This window comes from Canis aureus, chromosome 26 (genome assembly GCF_053574225.1).
Source record: "Canis aureus isolate CA01 chromosome 26, VMU_Caureus_v.1.0, whole genome shotgun sequence".
Lineage (NCBI taxonomy): Eukaryota > Metazoa > Chordata > Mammalia > Carnivora > Canidae > Canis > Canis aureus.
The window spans coordinates 15,865,485-15,888,646 of NC_135636.1; the positions used below are offsets into that span (position 1 = coordinate 15,865,485).

Here is a 23,162-nt window from a genome sequence, read left to right on the forward strand (position 1 = left end):
TGCCTCTTTCAATGCCACCCTTGACATTAGGGAGGACAAGTGTTTTCCAAAATAAAGGGACTTGTTTGCAAAGCCCAAGAATCAGTCCTTATTTTAATGTTCCAAAGCTCATTGCCACCTCTTCAATGCAAATAGAATCATCCCCTCCCCAGCTAGAGATGCCAAGTGCAGACCTTGCACGTGCAGGTAGAGCGATCTAAGTGATTTACCTCAAGAACATCAATGTCAACAGGCTCTCCTAGCCCCTGGAATTTCTCTACAGAGATATAATCCTTAGGGGCGTAAAGGTTGCTCTGTCTTCAGAAAATCCCAACTAGAATGTAAACACTGCAGGAACTTGGGACAATTACCTCTCTGAGGTTCACTTTCTCCATCAGCAAAATGGGGCTCGTGATATGACCTACCTCATCAGGTTGTTCTGAGAATTGAGCGAGATGATGCACTGAAGATGTGAACACAGGTAGAGGGTTAGGTAAGGATGGCAAGGAACCAGATGAGAGACTGAAGGGGGGGCAGCTCCGGTGGCCCAGCAGTTTAGCCCTGCCTTCAGCCCAGGGCTGGATCCAGGAGTCCCACGTCAGGCTCCCTGCATGGATCCTGCTTCTCCCTCTGCCTATCTGTCTCTCTCTCTGTCTCTAATAAATATAAATAAAATCTTTAAAAAGAGAGAGAGAGACTGAAGGGAAGGAGACACACCCAAGAATCTGGGGGAGGGCAGGAGGTACACAACTAAACCAAAAGTTGCTACAACCTCCTATACAGTTTTGCTCAGAACCATGATCTGGGGGGGCAGGGGAGGGGGAGTGAATAAAACCTGGGTTAAAAAACAATCCTTCCCTGATAGGAATTCTCCCCTTCCACTCCAGGTGAGGACAGATCCCACTTCTGAGGTGGAGCTGAGCTCTGCTACTACAAGGAAAATTGTTGAAATCAAGTGGGGAGCTCTCTGCTACCTGGAGGACACTAGTACTCTCCTCTCGGGAACCTCTGGCTCACAAATCATGCAATTTATTCTCTTATTTTAACAAAAGGACTTACTTTGATGATGTTTCTATCATTTTTTTCCCATTGGCATTTGAATTCCACCAAAGTTTTAGCAAAGAACAAGTTATTCACCCCAAGGCATGTGTTTTTATATGAGAGTGGAGAAAAATAGAAATTTCAGAGAAGTTCAACACAAGTGGCTCTTCTAGTTAGCATGGGATAAGTCTTTTGGAGAAAACACTGCTCTCCTCAGTGGTTAATGTTTTCCATCAGCTTCTTCCCTCTGCATCAGGCACTACCTCCTCCTATGTGCCTCCTCACCCAAATCCTGTTCTACGGGGACCACAAGGTGCCAAAATTCTTCTATTCAGTTGTGTTTCAAATGTATAAAGAATTGAGAATGTTGTTGGCCTGTAACCCAGATAGCATATACCTCTCCTTTTTTCCACATTTCCAACCCAAAAGCAAGATTAACCCAGGAGTTTCCAATAGAATCTTAGCGCTAAGAGGCAGAAGATTGAAATGTCAGGACTTTCTGACAGCTTTAAATCAGGCTTTCACAGCCGTGCTATGATACTCTCCTCTAGTTTCATTTTTAAAAGTCAAATGTATTAGATTTTTCTCTCTTCATTGACTCTATTTTGATTTTGAAAAGTACACAGATAAGTAATAGCACTTCTTTTCTTATTCCTTTAATGTATAGTTTATATTTGAAGAAGAGAAGGCAATTGCAGCTAAAAACCAATAAATAGACACAATTGCCTGTTTGGGACTAGATCCCCCTCTTTACTAAACCCCTGCTTTGCCTCAGTTTCTGTGGGAGGTCTGACATCAGTGGGAAAGATGCTTACACTCTGGGAGGGTTATGTGCTGAGCTTTGGATCTCAGTGATTTCTCCAGTAATTCCAAGATGGATTGTGCCTTCTATTTTTGGATTCACACTGGGAAGCCAATTAAATTAAAAGGCTATTCATTTCACTATATTTGTCCCCAGGCTGCTCAAATAGAAATGCAAACGAATTCTATTGAGTGAGTTTTGGGCCTCAAAAAGAATGCCTTCTCACATGTGTACTTCAGAGTCCAATCTGCATGAAGGGGGAGAAATACATACCCCAACCCATGTGGCTACTTGGAGGCTTCCTTTGCAAACTCAGTTTGAGGTTATATTAAATGAAAGCATGGTCAGCGCATCATGGCCATTCACAGGTCCTTAGTGCAGTTGACAGAAATAGGTCTGTGTTTACTGAAATGATCACAACTGGGAGGAAAGGAGAAAAAAAGTCTCCTCTCCAGCTTACTTAGAAGAGTGAAAAAATGATAGAGTCTAAACATGGCAAATACTGCTTCTTTGGTGTCATTTCCATTCACAACGGAGCCCTAGCCTTTCAGAGAAGACCCCATGCCAGCAGCCTTTAAGCCCCAACCTCCAGTTTCAAATCCTACAAAATAGGACAGTATGCTGTCCTAATAGCTCAAACCAAAGTCCTGACTTATGATGAATGGCCAGGGATAACCAGATCAGAGGTTTCAAGTGCAGTTGACTTAACCCATAGAAGCTCACTCTGAGGGGGTAAAGTCATGGGTAGGGATCAACCAGATGGGATCATTAAGCCTTCTTGAGAAAGGATCAGTGGGGAGTGGACACTGAGACCACATGTCTATTACACACCCACGTGAGTAGAAAGGGTTTCGCAAAATGAGCTAACTGGTGGCTTGTCGAAGAACTAGAAGCAACTAGAATTTGCAATTTTTTTTCCTTAAAACACATGTGGCATGTGGGATGTGGAAGGATTGTCCTCCAACAGTCCTTGTACAAAAGTGATTTCAATTTTGAATAGATGAGCTTCCTTAAAAGGAACAGGACTTTCTCACTAGCCTATAGTCTATAAAATAACACCCTGCAACCTGCCATTTGTAGATCATTTCAGGGCCTGGCCAGCCCAAATTGAAACTTGCCCACCAACAATGGCAGATGAAATGTTAGGTTTCCTCTAATGGCAGGGCTACCAGAGCCTCAGTGATGTGAGAGGATGCGGGTTATGATGGCTGTCGTGGCTTTCATTATGGCTTATTGAGACCTGTCTGGCAGGATGTAATAAGCAGAACAAAATTTGAGACAACAAAAATGTTTCAATGTTTATGAAACTCCAAAACTATTTCCCAGAAAAAGAAGGCATTTGGAGCAAATTGAAAATCACTTGACTTCATCTTCATTTTCATGGAAAAAAAAAAAAAAAAAGAAGTCCCCATTCTGAGGAACATTCACCTCTGTCTTTGAAATTCCTATGTACTTAAAAATGCCTGGAGAGAAAGAAGGAAGAAATGGAGAGAAGTGGGAAAGAAGGGGGGGGGGAGAGGTAGAAAAGGAATGTGAAGAGCTTGGGATGTGAAGAGTCATTTGACCATCTAAGTACCTGCCTCTCAAATTTCAAAACACACTCTTTTATTTTCTTTTTCTCATAAAATGAAGCAAATACAAACCTGGGGCCTAATCTTTCATCAGGGAAAATGTCCTCTGAAAAGTCTGTTGGTTTTTTTGGTGAGTGTCCCAAATCAGTTAATATAATCAAAATGAATGGGCAGTTTTTGATTCTATTGTATTCCTACTATCCCCTAAAAATAGGCAAAGCCATCAAAAAAATGCCAGCAAATATGTACTGAATGTTCATAGCAGGCCTATTCATAGTAGCCCAAAACTGGAGACAACCCAAGCAATCGTCGGGAATTGAATGGATAAATAAATTGTGGCATATTCATACAATGGAAAACTAGCAGTGAGAATAAACAAACTACAACTAGATGCAGCAATAGGAGAAAATCTCACAAGCATAGGGTTTAACAAAAGAAACCAGATGCAATGGAATACTTATTATATGATTCCATTGACATTAACATTCAAAAGCAGGCAACTAATTTATGATGATGAAAGCCAGATTACTAGTTACCATTGGAAAAAGGGAACATGTGGGAACCCCTGGAGTGTTTGTCATGTTTTCTTTCCTGATTTGAATGATGGATACACCTCGTGAAAATTTATCGAGCTTGCACTTGCCTATATTTTACTGCCATAAAAAGTTTACTTAAAAGCAAATATGATATGAGCAAACTTTGGGGAGTGATGGAAGTGCACTATATTTGAATTGTGATGGTGATTATGTGACCATATATATTTATTAAAACTCACCAAACTGTAGACTTAAAGTTGGTGAATTTTATTATATGTAAACTATACCTAATGAAGCCAATTTTTAAAAGATTAAAGAGTTTAAGGGAAAAAAAAATTTACTCTCTGCACACAAAAGCGGCTTGAGAACAAATTCAGAATAAAAGTAACTGCATGCGTTTATTCCTGTGCTTTATTTTGCAGGAAAAACAAATAAATCAATAGCTCAAATGCTTCAATGTGTGTGAATTATATTAGAATATAAGTCCTCAAAGGCAGAGATCCTGTTTATATATGAATCTCAGTACTAGCCAATTGGAAAATTGAGCCCAGGGATTTTCATTGCGAGTCTAATTCATAATCCTCTAAATGTCTCCCAGTGTCACTAATGTGCTTGTATCAGCACATTATCGTGGCTATGCACAATAATGCTGCCAAACAACCACAAAACTTCATTTATTGCTCAGGCATCTGGAGTCAGCTGGGGGATGCCTGGGCAGCTCTGCTTATCTTCCATAGCTTGCTTCCATGCCTGGGCTTTGGCTAGCTACTAGTAGGTTGATATAAGTTGTCCTCAACTGAAATGACTGTGGCAACTTAAAGTTATGATCTTCCAAGATGGTGACCAGTGATTTTTGCCTTCCACTATATCCTTGCCCTGTGCAATCACCTCCCACATAAAATAGGGCTGTCCTGTGTAACTAATAGGATACTCCAAAGATGACAGTCATTCTAAGGTTTGCTTCCTGAAGACATTATAGATTCTGCTTTATTATTCCTTTGGACCACTCAGCTAAGTAGAAGCCGCACCATGATGTGAAGACACATAGCCCTATGGAGAGATTCACATGGTGAGGAACCTTCAAGGCCTCAACATCCAGCACCAACTTGCCACACACATGCATGAACCATGTTAGATATGGACTCATCAGTCCCAGCCAAGCCTTCTAATAACCATAACCTTTGAGCCAGAACCCTGAGCCAGAACCAACCAGCTGAGCCACTCCTGAATTCCTAAACCATAGAAACTCCGAAAGAAAATAAATGCTTATTGTCTTGAGTTGCTAAGTTTTGGGATAATTTGATATGCAGTCATAGATAACTAATATACTTGACTCAATATCATGTAGCTCCGATCATTCAGTAGGGTACCCTGGATTCATCATGATGACAGCAGAGATGTAAGAGAGCAAGTGAAGACTTGCAAGCATTTTTCAAATCTCTGTTTGCATCATCATGTCTCCAAAGATCTCTTTGGACAAATTAAGTCTAATGACTCAGCTCAGAGTGGTAGGGCAGGGCAGGTTAGCTCACCTACCAAAGGAAGGCACTACAAATTTATATGACAAAGAGCATGGTTGGTGGTTTTATATTTTTTTAAAGATTTTATTTATTTGAGAGAGAGGGTGAGGGAGAAAGAGAGGAAGAGAGAGAAGCAGACTCCCCACTGAGCAGGAAGCAGGAGGCAGGGCTCCACCCCAGGACCCTGGGATCATGACCTGAGCTGAAGGCAGACCCTTAACCAACTGAGCCACGAGGTGCTTCTGACATTTAAAAGATGTCCCCCAGTTTTTTGGCATTGACCTATTCAAACTGAAGGGCCTATTTCCCCCTTCCCTTAATGTGGACCGGGCTTTGACTCACTTCTAAATGAATAAAATGTGGTAGAAGTGTGATGGTGTGTGATTGCCCCAACTGGGTCATAAAAAGGACAGCTTCAAAAAAAAAATAAAAAATAAATAAATAAAAAAAAAAAAAAAAAAGGACAGCTTCTTCCTGGTTCTCTCTCCATCTCTTTCTCTCTCCCTCTCTTTCTCTCTCCTTACCACTCCCTACTTCCTTTCGTGGATTTCTTGTTCTGGCAAAAGTCAACTACTTATAATGAAGACTGTCAAGATCTGTAGACAAGTCTACAAGGAAAAGAACTACCAACCACCAGAACCAACTTGCCACCATGTTGGCAGTGGATCTTCCAGTCCCAGTCAAGTTTTCAGATGACTGCTGCCCAAGCCCATATCTCAAATGCAAAACTAAGCTACTCCTGAATATTTCTGACCCCAGGAACCGTGATAGATAATACACTTTTATTGCTGTTGTAAGCCACTAAGTTATGGTATAATTCATTATGCAGAAATCAATAACTAACACAAGGAAAGATTAAGAATTAGAGCTTTTATTTTTAACCATAGTTCAGGATTCTGGGTGCAAACAACAGGATCCACTCTAGCTAGTTTAAATAGAAAGGAAACATATTAACGGGTACTAAAAAATCTGCAGGAGGGCCAGAGTATCAGGTCTAGAGGCTATAAAGGAAACAACAATGCTCAAAGCACAGGATATCTCTGCTTCAGTCAGGATTCCATTCCTGCTGAAACTGGATTAAGATATTTCAGCTTGCAACATTAAAGTTGGTAGCTAAGTGCCAGAATCTTCACCATTAATATTCTAGAAAGCTGGATGCCTTCATGCCTCCCTTTACCCAAAAATGGAACCTGTGAAGTGCCAGCTTATTCTTTCTGCTCTCTTCTAATCAGAGGTCTGATACAGGTGCAATACTTACTGTGTATCTGCAAGGGTGGATGGGAAGAAAATAGTTGTGGGCTCCATTCTTGGGGAGGTGTGAGTTATAAGATAGGAAATACCCCAGTGATAGGAAGGGAGTCCAAAAGGTGCTGAGTAGCTAGAAAAATTGACAAATGCTCACTTCTTGTGCCATATAAAATCATCATTATATTACTAAAATATAGACAATTAGAGAAATTACTGACATGTCTTTCTACTTCCTAGAACCCAAATTGGTAAAAGAATTTCAACTCTAGTACTATTCCCAAGCAATTTTAATGACTACCTATGGCTATGTACGAAGAGGAATTCTAGGCTCAAGTGGTAAGAAATCTTAGATCAAGTTGTAATGATGCCATGTGTACTACATATTTGGGTTAAATAATAGGTACCTACAAAAAGAAATGCCCAACCTCTGTATTTTCTCTGCTTTCCTTCAAGGGGGGGTCTGAAAATACTCCATGACCTTTTACAATTGTTTAGATTAAACCTGTTCCCATTGACCAAACCCTTTTTAGTCATCTATCTGAAATAGCATGCAAGCCAATGTCCTCATTGTATCCCTCAAGTATTTGGTAGAACCCAGACATGTAAAACAGCTCTTCTAGTTAAATATGGCCTCTTGTCCTGTCTCCTCCTCAACCTTTTACACTTTTGTCATCCCCTGAGGGATCCCTCAAGAACTGCAAATTCCACTAGATGCAGCTGGAATATCTCTGACCTATACAATTGGTAAAACCAACTGTTTATCTCCAGGGCTCCTTCATTCATGCTCATTTTCTCTTTCCTATCATTCAAATTCAGCCAAACAGTAAGAATAAATTGTGGATCAAAAGTCCCTACACTTTAACCATTCCATTTCCCTGCCTGGATGGTGTGATTTTTTTCACCATGAGTCATTAATGTTAATAGCAGTAGAACTTAGCATGATTTGCTGTCTTTAGTCACTTCACAGAGGCCAACTTCAGGACTGACAATGACAAGTCTACATTAAATTGCTTCATCTTCATCCTGTGCTAACAGCAAGAGACCTCCCCCATCTGAAGATTGAACATCACACCTATGATGTTGTGGTTTCAGTGGGGCAGATCCCCCCTTGCCTCCATTTTCATTAACCACTGTTTCTCCGAGTGCCCTCAGCAGTCATGCCATAAGCAACGCTTCTTTCATGTTAGTATGCACACAAATCACCTGGGCATCTGTTTAAAATGCAGATTCTATTTTGGCAGGAGGGGCCAAGATCTTACATTCCCATCAAGCTCCGAAGTGATGCTGAAGCTTTTGGTCCTTGCTACACCTTACCTAGCAATGTTCTTCTCTTTTTTCTTTTTAATAATAAATGTATTTTTTATTGGTGTTCAATTTGCCAACATACAGAATAACACCCAGTGCTCATCCCGTCAAGTGCCCCCCTCAGTGCCCATCACCCATTCACCCCCACCCCCCGCCCTCCTCCCCTTCCATAACCCCTAGTTCGTTTCCCAGGGTTAGGAGTCTTCATGTTCTGTCTCCCTTTCTGATATTTCCCACACATTTCTTCTCCCTTCCCTTCTATTCCCTTTCACTATTATTTATATTCCCCAAATGAATGAGAACATATAATGTTTGTCCTTCTCCGCTTGACTCATTTCACTCAGCATAACGCAATGTTCTTCTTAACCCAGTTTCACCCTCAATGGGAAGTTTTTTCCTAGAACTCTACTTGTGTACCATTTCTTCTTACCGCTATCCTTTGGATCACATTTCTTCACCATCAATCCCCTAGATATTGGTGTTCATTCCTGCTCTACCCTTAATCACACTAGTTTTATTCATTCAATGAACCAGTAATCATTAAGCACCTACCATGAGCTAGACACCATGCTGTGCACTAAGGATACATCCATAAACAAGATTAGCCCTGCTCACATGGAACTTACAATCTAAAGAGAAAAACATTAACAAATAACTACTTAATAACTACTTGTAATTGCAAGGAGTGCTAGGAATGGAAATTACAGGATGCTCTGAGAGCAAATAATGAAGGAAAATCTAATCAAGTCTCTTGGGCCCTTGGGGTTTCCACTTGGCATGACTTCCTCTGGTATGATATAAACTCAGTCTTGTGTATGGTGAGGCAGAGCATTATAAATTTCCTTCATAGCCCTTTACCTTCCTCTTGACCATGGTCACTAGTGTGCACTTGGTATTCCATGGCCACACTCACCTTTGACAGAGAGATGAGCATGGCATGGAGCTTATGGTTGGCATGTGTGTCTTGGACTTCCATAACTCCAAATTAATATTGGATGGCCTCATGTAATTCTTGCCCCCTTGTCTCCCCTTGACAATGGTGCTGGCCATCTGCAATGGCAAGCTGTTCCCTCCAAATTCTAGTCAATACTTCCCCTTGCTCAAAAATGACAGCAAATATAATACCTAATTTCTTCCTCTCATGACCTCTTTTGTTGATCTACTACCTAGAACTATGACTCGGTTACTGCCAGCAAATTACACTGATTAACACCAAGGCTTTTAATATGTGTTCATTAAGGATGACAAGGTCCAAATCTACTTGCCATATGAGAGACTCTGGACTCCTTAGGCTCAGAAAGCTTATCTAGCTGCAATACTTATCCTTTCCAGTCTCATGGGGTATCAGGCAAGAAAAAAAATAAAAAGTATGGATATTGCAGAACTGTTATAATCTATGTAAGATAAGGCTTTCCATGGTTTCAGTTGTAAAATTCATTCCTATATGGTTTCATATTCAAAGAAATATGATCCATCAGCCAGACTGGATCTACAATGGAAGTTCACTCCCCACAGAGAGCCTGCTTCTCCCTTTCCCTGTGTCTCTGCCTCACTCTCTGTGTCTCTCATGAATAAATAAATAAAACCTTTTTTAAAAATAATAAGATAAAATAAAATAAAAATAAAATAAAATAAAATAATAAAATAAAATAAAAGTGGACTAAAGTAACTGCCTGAATATCTTCTCTCTCCTGCCTCTCTTAAAGCTCTGCTAACTCCCCATCCAACCAGACCCACTGAGCATTGACCCTTCATCACCAGCCTTTCCGTTGTGGTATTTATTCTCCTAGAGTCTTATGACAATAGTCTCTCTCTCTCTCCCTCTCTCTCTCTCCCTCTCTCTCTCTCTCTCTCTCCCTCTCTCCACTGTCAGCCCAGCATGATCTGGCTATGTCAGCCCTGTCAGCTCTGTTGCTTTGCCCAATGGCCTGATTCAGTACAGGATCTTGAGGCAGATCTAGAATTCTTCCCCTTGGAATCTCCCACCCAGGAGGAAGAGAGGGCAGATGTACATTCTCTCATATTGTCTGTGCTTGGTTTTGTCACTGCCACTTCATTAACCCAAGGAATTAATTTCTATTACTTCAAGGAAAAGGATCAGGGCAGTTATTATTAACATTCTAGTCTTTGCTGATTAAGAAAATAGAAAATGGAAAAAAAAAAGAAAATAGAAAATGGCAAAAAGCTAGTGTGAAATCAGTAAACTTTATATTTAACTGACTAGCATCTGCATTCAATTAAAAAATGTCTGTATATATATATACAGTCTGTATGCAAATCTTTATACATACACACATACACGCACATGTACTAGATGCCTCCCTTCTCCAGTCCTGCCAAGAAAATAAGTCCTCCCATGTCCCTTCACCATAATCCTTTCTCTATAACCCACATGCTGGAATCCACAGATACCTGTCACGTAATTAACTTAGATAATACTTATCACATATGACCCATTTTTAAACTTTACCTAAATATATTGCTTTTCAGGAAATGTCCAAAGTGTCTGATGTTAGGAGCAAATACAACTCATTGTAGTCCTAAGTATGTCGTATTTTTAGGACTCTTGGAGAGATAGATTCTAATCAAGTGCCTTTGACACATATCTGACTTTTTGGTTCTATATAAAGCCACATAAATCCTTACACTGGGAGTGAGCTCTGAGCCAATACTTGTGAATGCTAATTGTATACAACATTAATGGAGAATGTGGATGACACTGGCTTCCTAACCTGCTGCTTTGTTTCATAATCTCTGGCTTACCAGCTGGGGCTTTGATGGGGCATTTTACAGCACAGCCTTTGCTACCCTTGTGAAACATTTTAATCACGCAAAATGTGCTGTAGGATTGTAAGTAATATGGAGCCTGCTCTTGGCATCTGTGCCATAATCATCTCTTCTCATCACTTCACTGCCTGTTTAGGAGTCTTTGGAAGGCTTCCTTTCATATGAATAGGGGTGTGGAGTTTAATCAGTCATGCCTGGCAAAGACACCCTCATTTCCAATTCCAGTTCCAATTCCAGTTTAACAATTCACCAAAGGTTGTGTCGGGAAGTTCTCTTAACTTCCTTGTTCTTTTATTGAATTGGCATTTCCTCTCAGTCTCCAGAGCAGTCATTTCCCTCTTTCAGGAATGGGATACTCTGGAAGGCCTGTTGTAAATGTTCAAAACAACTTACCCACACACCAATCAAAACTCAAGCCAAAGTCACATGGCAACCACTTAACCTGCTCTGAGTTCTTCCAAGCAGAATCTTGGCACCAAAAAAATAGTCCTAATTCCTATCTTGGTGAGATATTAGGAATATGTCTGAGCCAAATATTGGAATCAATGACACAATTCTTGTCCCTTCCCAGTTCCATGGTGCCTATTGACAAAATAAATTATCTAGTGCCTCCCTAAGTTTCCACACTGCCTTTGACCCCAATTCAAGACACAATGTAGACTTTCCCCCACAGCTTAGAGTCTATTACTAGCTGGTTTCACCTAACTTTCTGATAAATGGAAGAGTAATTTATAGCACAAGAGTGAACGAAGGCATTAGTATGGAGAGAAACCACCAGGGTCCACTCTAAGCAACAACTTATGCAAAAAATATAAAATGGGCTCTCTCAAAGGTAATGGGCCAGTATTACTGGGTTCAGGGATTAGTTCAGCCTGACCTGCTACTACCCCAGAAGAGCTGGCCTCTGATGGCCTTTGTGGGGTGCTCTTCTGAGGTCAGGCAAAAATTGGCTGCACACCTTGCAGGAAGGAAAACTGCTAATGGGAATGGTATCACTAGTGTGACCAGGGTACTCTTATTTCAAGAGTAAACCATTTCTTCTGTGTATGGGTGCATTTTGGCAAATGCATAAATAGGCAAATGTCAACCAATAGGGGCCAGAGGGGAAGGATTTCCACTCCTTCCCTTGTTCAAGCCTAAACATGCTGGTGTTCTTTCAGGTTCTCAAACACTCTAATACTAAATGTCATGGCACAACACCCTTGGTCTCCAGATCTGCTGCACATCCCAATCATCTGGGAGCTTTCAAGAATCCCAGTGTCCAACTCTCAGCCCATCCCAATTATATCCAAATGGCTAAGGGACGGATCCAGGCATCAGTAGTTTTTAAAGATCCCCTAAATGCTCCCATGTGCAGTAATTTGGGAACTACCAGCAGAGTGGTTATGAGCACAGACCCAGGAGACAGATCTGGGTTTGAATCCTTGTTCCACAACTTACCAGCTATGTGAGTTAAAGCTAGTGAGCTACTTAAACTGTGTTTCCATGTTGTCATTTATAAAATGTAGTATTTTACAAATAAGATTAGCATAACCTCACAGGGTTTCTATAAGGATTAAATGATCTATTATTTGTAAAATGCTTAAGTCAATTCCTCATATATACTAAGAGCTATACAAGTCTGTCAAAAAGAATAACACACGTGAGCTCATTTCTACCTCAGGGCCTTTGCTCTTGGTTTTCTGTCTGGAGTTCACCATTCCTGACCTTCATGGCCAAAACTAGGCCCATCTGCCTTGGTTATAATCTTAGTGCCCTTTTTTATTCTCATGTACACACTTAGGTATGTATTTATTGAATATATTTTGGTTGTCTCCCCCACTAGAATATAAACTCAGCAAGAGCAGGATCTGCCCAATCTCTAGAAGAATGCCTGAGGAAATGGGTCCATGAAGGAATGTGGACACGGGATTGGGTCTAACTCACTGGTAATGTGAAGAGCAGACATTAAAGGAAAGATGTCCAGGTCTTTTGACAGAGACCCTTCCAGAGGCTCCAAAATGCCCATGGTTCAAATACAACCTTTGGGTTTGTTGTGGGTGAGACTCCACAGCTGGAAAGAGGTACACACATTAGCATCTGCAATTAAACCTTGTGCAATAAGAACCTTGCCTGTAAACAAGCAAAGTGGCCTCTCCCTGAAAATCTAGAGCTGATGAAATTGCACTCCAGATAATTACCTCATTTGAATTCTCTCATTTCATTTCAGTAAATAGTTCATATCTATTTTATTTAGTCTAAAGCTTGTCTATTTTCATTTTATAAATTGCTCCCCTCCAACCAGGGTCCCCAGTAATCACTCACTCTGTGGGTATGAGAGATTAACCTCTGAGAATTTTAAACAGAATGAAATACATGAGGATCATATCAAAGGTAGGGAAGATATTTATATCTTCTAGAGATAGCATGGTGCAGATTAGCAATAAGACTTCATGGATACAGAGGCCGTCTCGATGTATCTCATTAGGATTCAGCATTTCGGTTTAGGCTAATCATCCTACAGATGTGTTCCATTTCATGGAAGATGAGACATCCTAACCTGGAACCCTAAGCCATCCTGAGGTCAATGTGGATTACAGAGTCACTTCCTTGTACGGATGCATGTGCAAATGCAGTGTGAATCCCCACAGATTCATGTTCCTATCCCTGCGTGTTTCAGATCCTAGCTGCAAAGTCGCTTCCTGGGAAGGCTAAGAACTGAAGTCAGCTAAAGGTCCACTGGGTATAACAAAGGCTCCAGAATGTCTGAGTCTCTGAGAGGTCATGGAAATTACTAAAATATGATTTACAGTAATGTTTGGGGGAAAATGTGTAATTTAATTTGAACTTTTCTCTCCATTTCATCAGCACAAGAAGCAGCATGGCCCATACGGACTTCCCAAGGTCAGTGGTCTGCCTTCTCAAGGGTTCATGGCAGTCTTGACTGGACTAATCAGAAGAAACTTCACAGAGGGTCCCCAGGCCACAGTATAGGCCCTGGTCTCCTATACCTCCTTCACCTGTGGTACCTGGAACAGTACCTGGAACAGGATCCTTCCTCACCTTCAAGTTCAAGAACCTCCAGACCCTCACATATCAAAGCAAGGCTCTGGGAAGTTCACAGGTTGACTCCACCTAAGGCAAGCTCCTAGTGAACAACATTCCTCAGGGAACCAAACCAAAATGTACTCTAGGTAGATGGCTGATAATTTGTCAGAGCATCACAGTTTGAAGTTTTCTGTTAACCTGCATTTTGTTCTAGATTGCCTAGCAGATGTCAGCCAGGCAATATCATCCTTACCTTCATTATTGCCCACTGGGGTCCATGGTTTGGTCCCCACATTTGACTCCTGGTCAGGGATCAGATCAACATCATTCAGCTGCTTTCTACTTCATGTATATTGTAAGGAATTTGCTACATTTCCAGAATATGTATGCTCTTCTCACTAGGCTAAACTATTTCCTTCTGATCCCCTCCCCTCCCCCCCACAGCTGTTATGTGGTCCCATTTGAGTCTCAGACATCTAGAGGAGTGCTTCCTAAATGTTAATATGCTCACAGATCACCTATACATGTTTTAAAATGCAGATTCTGATTCAGGAGGTCTGAGACAGTGCCTGAGACTCTGCATTTTTAAAAGGCACCGAGAGTACAACACTACTGACCCAGAACGACACATTCTAGAGAAGCAACTATCTAGAGCTTCTTTATTGTCCCTCCTCAAATACATCAAAATCTAATCATTGAAAGTGACTTTGGATCATGAAGGTTGAAATGAGAGGGGAGGCTTGGTGTGTTTCCATCCTCAGGAGTATTTGCCATTTTAGAAAACTAAGAATACTTTGCCAAAGGAATGGCAGTGTTATTGTGGAATTCTGGAGCTGTGATGGTTTTTTTGTTTGTTTGTTTTTATTTTTATTTTTTAAAGATTTTATTTATTTATTGAGACACACAGAGAGAGAGAGAGGCAGAGACACAAGGCAGAGGGAGAAGCAGGCTCCATGCAGGGAACCTGACGTGGGACTCGATCCCGGATCTCCAGGATCACACCCTGGGCTGCAGGCAGCACTAAACCACTGTGCCACCGGGGGTTGCCCTGTTTGTTTGTTTTTAAAGATTTTATTTATTTATTCATGTGAGACACAGAGAAAGGCAGAGACATAGGCAGAGGGAAAAGCAGACTCCCTGTGGGGAACCGATGCAGGACTCAATCCCAGCACCCTAGGATCACACCCTGAGCCAAAGGCAGACACTCAACCACTGAGCCACCCAGGCATCCCAACTAGGGTGGTTTCAGTTAAGCCTGGAACATCCTTCTCAAATCATCAGAAATCCTGATTATTGCCTGTATCCTGAGGCCCCATTTGTAATGAGCAGTGCCTAGTAATGAGGCCAGTGGCAACTGCATGGAAACAGATGCAAAGGGGAAGTAAAGGCCCTGACATGACAGGACACAAGGTCTCTCTTCCTTCACACAATAATCTACCTGGATCTTTGCCTGTGGTTTCTTCTGCATCATGCAGGACCACAGAACAGAAAGATAGCCATGGTCACCTCTTCTGCAGCCTCAGCTGACCATAAATTCTGCTTTAAGCCCTGTTCCCTGTCCAGACATCACCAGCAAAAAATGTAGCAGGGGACAGGAAATGGTTAAAACCAACTCATTGCTTTATTATCCAGAGCAGCTGATGGAGGAAAATCATAAGTGAAACTCTCCCAATTGCTATTCCCCTACCTTGTTCTTTTTAGGATTCTTTTATTTATAGCTAGGAAAAAAAATACCTACAGCTGTGTTTCTCAGTTGCAGGTCACTTCAGGCAGCATTTCCACCCACTGGGTCCCTGCTTGCTGAGCACACCCCTGGGAGGAACCACCTGACCCCCTTTTCCACAGCCCTGTGACATCCCAGCATTTTCTAGCCTGATAACCTATTAGCCAGTGACCTTCCACATGGGTTATCAGCCAGTGACCTTCCACATGGGCCCTCTCTCTGACTTGTCTAGGATCCATAGATTAATTTCTTTATTCTATTGCATTATCAGATGAATGGATCTGAAAGACAAATAGCTCCCCTCTAAGTCCTTTTTGGAGTTATGACAGACCTTGTGTGGTGATTAGGTTAGCAGAGTGCTTAGTGGCCAGAGCTCCAAACACATTCAGATGCGAATCCTACTATGCCAGTTCCTTAACTTCTGTTTCCTCATCTGTATGGTGTGGATGATAATAGCACCAAACCCACTGGTACAAGGATTAAATAAATGCATGCCAAGTATTTACTCCCATGTTTGAGCAGACAAGGTATTCAACACATGGTAGCAATTACTACAAGGGTGGTGATGAGGAGGGATAAACTGGAACCATAGAATTAAAGCAGGAAGAGACATCACCTGGGCCAGGGCATTGCACGCTTTATGGAGCCTGAGAATCACCTCGGAGCACAGATTGCTGGGCTCCACCCCAAGATGACTAGACTCGGTAGGTCAGTGGGTCCGGGGAGAGCCCATACATTTGCATATCTAGCAAGCCCCCAGGTGATGCTTTTAGTACCAAGTAGCTAGACTAACGCTTTTTCTGACACAAAATGTAGTCCCACGTCTCCAATTCCTGTAAGATCTCTTGGAAGCTCTGTTGGGCAACTCCTACAATGGTAGAAGAAAGGAAATGAATCCTTGTGGGTGATCAGTAATAAATCATGAGCTTTAAATATATTACTTTATCCTCACAATAACTTATGGAGTTACTTACGGTTCTGTTTTGTTTCATTTGTTTTTTAAGATGATGAAGCTAAGGCTAAAATGCCTTAGACACTTTCACAGAAAAAAATCGAAGATCCGGAATTTGAACCCAGTTCCTAAGTTCTTGTGTTAGTGACATTCAGTTGTATCTGCCAACCTCTACCTCACACTGCACTTCATTGATGGGAAGCTCTTAAAAGTTAGACTATCTTTTCGTTTTCACACTGAGCTACAGCCTGCCTCTGTCGATTCACTGGTCCTAGTCATGGTTTCTGGGTCTTCAGTAGAATTGAAAAGGACTTATTCTTCATATTATTTGGGTAGAGAAAGGACAATCATTACCTTTAGTGCTCACTTAATCATGATTAAGTGTGTAGGTCCTAACAAAGGGTTTCTATGTTCAAATCCTGACTGTCTTATTCCTTATCTGGGTGACTCTGGTCAAGGTTCTAATGGATCTGTGCTGTCATTTTCTTAAATCTATAACATGGAATACTATTATTACCTTCATCAGAATAGTGAGTGAAGAAAACAGTTTAATGCATGTACAGAGTGACACGGCAATTTTAGCCTTTATTATTTCAATCCATAAAGACTTTGTAAAGTCTTCATAAAGTCCTTTGTGACCGAGGCCTTAAAAATTGGAGAGGTCAGATGTTTGTTGTTTTTCTTTTTTTCCCCTCTTCATGATATGACTACAGTACATTTAGCAGTGTCTTTGAAGTCTTCGCTGCTGATTAGAGGTTCTGGATAAAAAGAATATCAAGGGCAGCTGTGCATTTCATCAACAAGAAACCTGAGGTAAACCAATAAAGTTGCTATGTAGTTACTCTGTTTTTTGCAGAAGTGATTCTGCTTCTTGTATTTTAAGGTCGAAAAATGGAGTTTTCATGGTGTTAAAGAGGACCACCCATGCACATCCCAGCCAGAGCCTTCCAGACCTCCAGGAAAGCCAAAGGATGGGAAGATAGATAGAAATATTTAATCATCAAAGACAGGGGGATTTTTTAGTGCTTGGCAAAAATCATTCTATAAGTTAAAGAAATAATACAAATGATGAGGCAAAGGAACATGGGTATTATTTATGCCTCATGTCCTAGACTGATTGATTAAAAAAAAAAAAAATCCTGAATTCCCCTCCCTTCCTTGAATGCTTGCCCTTGACAATATGACTTTTCAGTCCTTCCCACCAAAAGGTGGAGTCTGTTTCCTCAATTCTTGACTCTGGGCTTGGCCATAGGACTTGTTTTGGCCATAAGGATGCAGCAGAAGGGATGCTATAGGAGTACCAAACCTGGGCCCAAGAGGCTTAGCGCTCTTATTAGAACTTTGCCATCACATCATGAATAAGCCCAGGCTAGCCTGCTGGAGAATGAGACACATGGTCCAGTCATCCTCATTGTCCCAGACAAGTGAGTGAGGCCACCCAAGACCAGCCAGCCACATCCCTACTATCGAGTGATTACAGACTCATGAGCAAGCTCAGTCCAGATCAGTCAGGTCTGGTCCAGAGCAGCAGAACTACCCAGCTGATCCAGGAGCTCATGAGACTCATGAGAAATAGAGTTTCCTGTTTCATCCCTCTGGGCTTTGAGCTGTTTTTTTTTCCACACCAAAAGCTAATTCATACACCCACTATAGAGTTGGCAGGAATAAAACTGCAACAACCACCATATTAAAAGCAAGAATAATACTACTTGTATAGTTTGAACTACAGAAAATTGTTAGAATTCAACCATTTTTAACTTACAAAAATGGCAATATCATGTGAGCCTACCTAATATTATTATGTACTTCTCAATATCAAGCACTATTTTATATGAATTATCTTGTTTAATCTCTACAATTCCATGAAGTAGATACTACTATCTTGATTTTACCAATGAGGACATAGAGAGAGATTTGTCAGAAGAATGAATAAAAGAGAAGGCAACATTTCTCAAGGTCACACGACCAATACCTAGAGGGAGAGGAATTTGAGAGTGGACTGGACTGATTCTTCTGCCTACATACTTTCTACAACAGAAAGCAGGTGTTGGGATCCCCGGGTGGCGCAGCGGTTTGGCGCCTGCCTTTGGCCCAGGGCGCGGTCCTGGATATCCGGGATCGAATCCCACATCGGGCTCCCGGTGCATGGAGCCTGCTTCTCCCTCTGCCTGTGTCTCTGCCTCTCTCTCTCTCTCACTGTGTGCCTATCATAAATAAAAAAAATAAATAAAAAAAAAGAAAGCAGGTGTTAATCACATTTATCAACCATTTCACTGGGCATCAGCTGTCTTAAAACCTTTACGTGCCTTATCCCATTTAGACATCACATATAGCTTTGCAAAGCTGGTGTGATTTATGTGTGGGGAAGCCAAGGCACTCCAGCACTCACTAATTTAACCAAGATAATACAGAAAGTAAATGGCCAGGCCAGAATTTAAATCCAGGCGATGCTCCAGAAACTGGTCAACTATACTTGGCACCTTTCAAGGAACTGATTAAGGAGAATTGGAAGGAGAGGATGGTGTTTCTCAGAAGCAGAACACTAGTAAAGGTTTTGCATCTCTGAAGTTAAGCCTGTAGTACCTCAGCTTCATTATAGTAAAAATCCCATTTTATAAATGCTATTCTTTCTAAGCGAGCATGCGTGGTCTTTTCACATCTATTGCCAAATTATTACACAGCAACTTTTGGGAAATCAGATTCATCTTTTCCTGGAGGCCTGCAAGGGGACTGTTCTCACAGGCCCTTGGAGAAGCCCCCCAGTTCACCACAAGGGTGAAGGGTGGTGCAGTTCACCATCCCTGCAGCCTGAGTTTTCCACTATCAGCATCACACCTCTGAATTAAGGCACCATTGCCAGAAAGGCCTTGCAAAAATGCAGATATATTACCTGTAAAGGTTAATACGAATTAATTTGCATTGTGCAAATTTAAGTTAAGGACAAATATAGGGACCAATAGAGACCAGCCACATGAAGGAAATGATGGGGCAAGCCTGGTATCATGTAAACGGGGATGGTGAGGACTGTAGCAAATCGAGGAGTCCATGTACCCTCTAAATGGAGACACTGGTACTAACATCAAGGCAATTTTTGCCATTGACAATGACAGATATTTTTAGTTCACACACAAAAAAAGACAAAACATCTAGATATTTTGGGGTAATTTCCCTTTAAACTATCATGAGGGAAAACTGATTCATGGGCTGAAATAGGTCTGCAGGAGGCTAGTTTGGGACACTGTGCTTAGACCAATATATCATTTCCTTAAGGAAGAACTATTCCAAATGTTGTCCCTGCACCAGCGACATCAACATCACCTGGGAACTGGTTGAAAATGCAAGCTCTCTGGCCTCATCCCAGATACCTAAATGAAATCTCTCGGAGTATGACCCAGGTATCTGGGTTTAATGAGCCTTTCAGGTGATTCTTTTCTAAATCAGGGTATGAATGGTCCAGAAGCAGAAGTACTAGATGTGCAAGTATGTGCAAGGAGTCAAGGACGGGGTCTGGAGCTGATGGAGGGGAAGGTATCTGGCCCTCTGGGTCAGGAAGAGGAAAAGGAAAGGGAAAGGTGTGACAAGACAAGAGAAGGCATTCTGGGAGCTCTGCAAACATGACTGTCACCTATGGAGAGACTCTTGGTTACTCCTCCTCCAAAGCCAGGATATCAGGCTCTCTGAGGCTGGTACCTCCTCTTCTCTCAACTCCCGGAAAAGTGACACTGTGTTCCCATATCTGCAGAGCAGTGTCAGTGCTAAATCTGTTCTGAAGCATGTCTCTGAAGTTGTCACCATTCTCAACTAATTAGTCAAAGGCTTCCATCTGCCTAGTGGCTCACCACACTTCTCATATTAATTTTTTATGCAAATGGAGTGATTTTAGGGAGGAATGATGTTGAGCAGAATGATAGGTACCTCACTGGAGCCAGAATAAGATATATCCTTAAGGTGCAATAAGCAAAATCTCCAGAAAGGTCATGTTGAACCAAGCTTATGTATTTGGGCTCTTCTGATGCTCAAAAATAACTTCAATTAAAGTCATGGGAAATGTCTGAAAAAATATATAGTTACCTAACTTCCCTACTGTAATCTTAACTGTTTAAGAAGCTGGCCACCAAGCCAATCATTCAATTCACAGTTCAATTAATTTCTCCTTCTTTCTTTTATTCTCCTTCATTTTTTTTTTTTTGCTTAGCCATGTAATCTTATTTTATTCTTTCCTTCTTTATATTATTTTCTGCCTTCTTTTTAAAGAAGCTGACTTATCTTTCAAGAACAAATTCCATTGTAGCAGTGACCTCAAGGACGATAAAACAGTAGATTAAAACCCAATAGTAGCTTGAAATGCTGGGGATGATTTGAAAGAAAGGGTCAATTGTCTAGTATTAATTCAGTAATAACTGGAGAGACATTATTCTTATTGCCTCCTTCCAGGCAGAACTATCTGATGTCTCTGAAGTTCAATGCCATTGTAAAGGGAAGTAAAATAAAAACTGGATACGGGCCAATTCTGACTCCAATATTGACGGATGTTTTGGGGGATAGAAATTAGACTCTGGGTTCAGATCATTTCCTTGCCCCTGTATCAGATAGTTATTGGTGCATACAAGGCATGCCAATACTTAATGGCTTAAAACAACAATCACTTATTTAGCTGAGAATTCTGTGGGCCTACCCCACAGTTCTGTTGATTTGGCTGGGAACCACCATGTGACTCCATCAAGTGGTCAGCTGGACGGTTTCTAAGGGCTTAGTGGTCTAAGACAGCCTCAGTTTCTGTGGACTGCTAGCTTTTGAGGCATGATAGACACTGTTGGTGCCCTACCCAAATTCCCTAGGATCCCTTCTGCTGATTCCTTGTGCCTGTTCCCGACTGGGCAGTGCTTTGCTGCTAAGGAGTGGCCCCTATGACCCCTCTCAGAGGGTGTCCTTGGGTAACTGCAGCTTCCTCACCAGCACAGACAGCTGGGAGTTGCTGAGAGTTATATCCTCCTGATGGCCTCCAGCCCAGGATGAAAACCCAGCTCCCTTACTCAGTGGAGATAAACTCTGAGGCCTAACTGCTGTTCTAGAACACCCCACAGGATCAGGCAGAGGCAGGGAATTTGCCTGAATGCATGTTTGCTCACCCTCTTCCCTACCCTTCTTGACCCTCAACCCTCTCCTGGGAGCACTTTCTTAGGAGAACATTGGCTTGTCTCAGGGTCTGTTTCCAGAGATCCCAACCTAAGAAATCTGGTCTAATCCAACTGTCTTTGAGCAGAGAGGTCCTGCTGGTCTGCGGGATTTGTATGTGGTTTCTTCAGGAACATCTACCTGAAGACAGAGTTTCCTAGCCAAAGAGAGTTTAAAATAAAAACCACCTCAAACAGCCCAGCGTTTTATGTCGGTGAAGAGACAAACATGCAAAGAAGTGAAGGCACACAGTCTGGGAGGACAGAACAAATTCAGGGGTCCCTGGACCTGAGTCACATTCACTGGGGACTGAATTCCCCCAAGAGGCAGGTCACTGAGAGGGAAGAGAACTGTGCAGAGGGATTGGGGGGGCTTACGGAGATGGGGTGCTGCCTGGTTCAGCAATCCTTTAGTAAAGCCATTAGATTTTTAAAACTAAAAAGAGAGAGAGAGAGAAAGAAGGAAGGAAAGAGCCATGGGGTCTGCATCCTGGGAAACCGGGGCTTCAGAACTGGCCGTGGCCTTGTGACCCTCTCTCCCACACCTCCTCCCCTCCGTCTCTGCCTCCCCCAAGCTGCACGCTGGCTTCCTCTGCCTCCTCCGCCTCCTTTTTTCTTTCTCTTTACCTGCCTTCTCCCCTTCCTCCTTCCCCCACCTTCTTCCTCTCCCCCCTTGCCCTGCCTCCCCCCTCCTCCTCTTCCTCCCCCTTCTCTCCCTCTCTCTCCAGCTCACCGCAAGTACCGCTAGCTTCTCCACGATCCCTTTCTCTCTGAAGAACTTCCCTTCTACTGATTTCTGTTTTCACAAGTGAGGACTTGTGAGCCAGGTGAGTGGGCCCAGCCCAGGAGCCTGCACTGGCAGCACTGCAGGAGTGGGGGGGGGGGGGGGGGGGTTAGGGCCCCTCCCTCCCTCCCTACGCCGCAGGGCCTGATTTATGGAATGCGACATCGATGTGAAAATATTGTCAAGCTTCTGGAGCTAGGAAGATATTCAGATCACTCCGCTCACGTACATCATATTTATGAAAGGAAAAGGAAGTGGGTGGATTATAAATGAGAAGAACCTGGAAGAAAAAAACGCTCTCCTTTCCAAAGTCAGTCTTTCACCAACTTCTTTCCAAAAGGCTGAGCCCATTGGTAAGTACCTTACGTCTGTCACGTGTGACAGTTTCTGGCTCCTTTTGCAAAAGAGGCAGCCTTCGGAACTTCCCCACGGGCCCCCCAGATCTGCCACACCCAGGCTTCTGCCTGGCCCCCCACCTCGGGCAACCACCAAGCCCAGCACAGGAACTGAGACAGCTAGGGGCAGTCAGAGAAATCACTAGTCTCTCCATCTCTGTGTAGACACGGAAGCTGGAGCCCGTAAAGGCAAGGGCTACACAGAGGTTCCAAGAACCAAACTGGGGCTGGCCCTGGTCTGCGAGTCAAGATCCCGGGCCTGGGTCCGAGCCCCACTAAGCGTTTCCTTTCGACCTCAGGCCAGCCACTGTGCCCTTG

At 42.4% G+C, this 23,162-nt stretch overlaps 1 long non-coding RNA gene across 2 annotated transcripts in view; it reads right to left on the reverse strand.

Moving 5' to 3' along the window:
- LOC144298797 (uncharacterized) overlaps positions 1-22,530 on the reverse strand; it is a 31,654-nt gene extending 9,124 nt beyond the window's left edge. For both annotated transcript variants that reach the window (XR_013365682.1, XR_013365681.1), the window contains exon 1: positions 22,399-22,530. This is a non-coding gene — a long non-coding RNA (uncharacterized LOC144298797). The remainder of the gene's footprint in view (positions 1-22,398) is intronic.
- Between the last annotated feature and the right edge of the window lie 632 nt (positions 22,531-23,162).